At 40.7% G+C, this 2500-nt stretch overlaps 1 protein-coding gene across 3 annotated transcripts in view; it reads right to left on the reverse strand.

Moving 5' to 3' along the window:
- txk (TXK tyrosine kinase) overlaps positions 1-2500 on the reverse strand; it is a 25648-nt gene that overhangs the window by 4776 nt on the left and 18372 nt on the right. The gene's annotated exons all lie outside the window — the stretch shown is intronic.

Here is a 2500-nt window from a genome sequence, read left to right on the forward strand (position 1 = left end):
TTAGACATTTTACACCTAATCTTATAGGTAAAACTAAAAAAGCTATGCATGAAAACTCTTTAGTCGTGAGAATCCCACCTAATCAACAGTTATTTAGATCACCTCATCCTCACCAATTAAGAGTTCCCAGTTGAAATAATGTTTTCATATTTCTACACTACCGGTCCAAAGTTTTAAGAACACCTACTCATTCAAGGGTTTTTCTTAATTTTTTTACTATTTTCTACATTGTAGAATAATAGTGAAGTCATCAAAGCTTATTAAATAACACATATGGAATCATGTAGTAACCAAAAAAAGTGTTAAACAAATCAAAATATATTTTATATTTGAGATTCTTCAAATAGCCACCCTTTGCCTTGATGACAGCTTTGCACACTCTTGGTATCCTCTCAACCAGCTTCATGAGGTAGTCACCTGGAATGCATTTCAGTTAGCAGGTGTGCCTTGTTAAAAGTTAATTTGTGGAATTTCTTTCCTTCTTAATGCGTTTGAGCCAATCAGTTGTGTTATGACAAGGTAGGGGTGGTATACAGAAGATAGCCCTATTCGGTAAAAGACCAAGTCCATATTATGGCAAGAACAGCTCAAAGAAGCAAACAGAAATGACAGTCCATCATTACTTTAAGACATGAAGGTCAGTCAATACGCAGAACACCAGTCTCAACGTGAACAGTGGAGAGGCGACTCCGGGATGCTGGCCTTCTAGACAGAGTTCCTCTGTCCAGTCTCAACGTCAACAGTGAAGAGGCGACTCCGGGATGCTGGCCTTCTAGGCAGAGTTCCTCTGTCCAGTGTCTGTGTTCTTTTGCCCATCTTAATCTTTTCTTTTTATTGGTCAGTCTGAGATATGGCTTTTTCTTCGCAACTCTGCCTAGAAGGCCAGCATCCCTGAGTCGTCTCTTCACTGTTGACGTTGAGACTGGTGTTTTGTGGGTAATATTTAATAAAGTTGCCCGTTGAGGACTTGTGAAGCATCTGTTTTTGTCTTTGTTTCTGGCCATTTTGAGCCTGTAATCGAACCCACAAATGCTGATGCTCCAGATACTCAACTAGTCTAAAGAAGGTCAGTTTTATTCCTTCTTTAATCAGAACAACAGTTTTCAGCTGTGCTAACATAATTGCAAAAAAAGAGTTTTCTAATGATCAATTAGCCTTTTAAAATGATAAACTTGGATTAACTAACACAACGTGGCATTGGAACACAGGAGTGATGGTTGCTGATAATGGGCCTCTGTACGCCTATGTAGATATTCCATTAAAAATCAGCCGTTTCCAGCTACAATAGTCATTTACAACATTAACAATGTCTACACTGTATTTCTGATCAATTTTATTTTATTTTTATGGACAAAACATTTGTTTTCTTTCAATAACAAGGACATTTCTAAGTGACCCCAAACTTTTGAACGGTAGTATATATATTATTTCCTAATATGTTGGCATAACCTTTTCAATACAAATCTGATGGTTGTTAAAAAGTGGAATTGGCACAGTAGAAATCAAGTCACTTGCCGATAACGCTACATACAAAGTTACATAAAACGTTTAAATATACAAACTAAATTTAAAGGAAACTAAATCAGCCTGCTTTTCTAACACCATTCTAATCAGGTCCCTATACAGGCCCAGAAGGATCCTAATCAGGTCCCTATACAGGCCCAGAAGGATTCTAATCAGGTCCCTATACAGGCCCAGAAGGATTGTAATCAGGTCCCTATACAGGCCCAGAAGGATTCTAATCAGGTCCCTATACAGGCCCAGAAGGATTCTAATCAGGTCCCTATACAGGCCCAGAAGGATTCTAATCAGGTCCCTATACAGGCCCAGAAGGATTCTAATCAGGTCCCTATACAGGCCCAGAAGGATCCTAATCAGGTCCCTATACAGGCCCAGAAGGATCCTAATCAGGTCGCTATACAGGCCCAGAAGGATTCTAATCAGGTCCCTATACAGGCCCAGAAGGATTCTAATCAGGTCCCTATACAGGCCCAGAAGGATTCTAATCAGGTCCCTATACAGGCCCAGAAGGATTCTAATCAGGTCTCTATACAGGCCCAGAAGGATCCTAACAACATTCTAATCAGGTCCCTATACAGGCCCAGAAGGATCCTAACAACTCCCTATACAGGCCCAGAAGGATCCTAACAACATTCTAATCAGGTCCCTATACAGGCCCAGAAGGATCCTAACAACATTCTAATCAGGTCCCTCTACAGGCCCAGAAGGATCCTAACAACATTCTAATCAGGTCCCTATACAGGCCCAGAAGGATTCTAATCAGGTCCCTATACAGGCCCAGAAGGATTCTAATCAGGTCCCTATACAGGCCCAGAAGGATCCTAACAACATTCTAATCAGGTCCCTATACAGGCCCAGAAAGATCCTAACAACATTCTAATCAGGTCCCTATACAGGCCCAGAAGGATTCTAATCAGGTCCCTATACAGGCCCAGAAGGATTCTAATCAGGTCCCTATACAGGCCCAGAAGGATTCTAA

Source organism: Salmo trutta, chromosome 8 (assembly GCF_901001165.1).
Source record: "Salmo trutta chromosome 8, fSalTru1.1, whole genome shotgun sequence".
In the NCBI taxonomy this organism is placed as follows: domain Eukaryota; kingdom Metazoa; phylum Chordata; class Actinopteri; order Salmoniformes; family Salmonidae; genus Salmo; species Salmo trutta.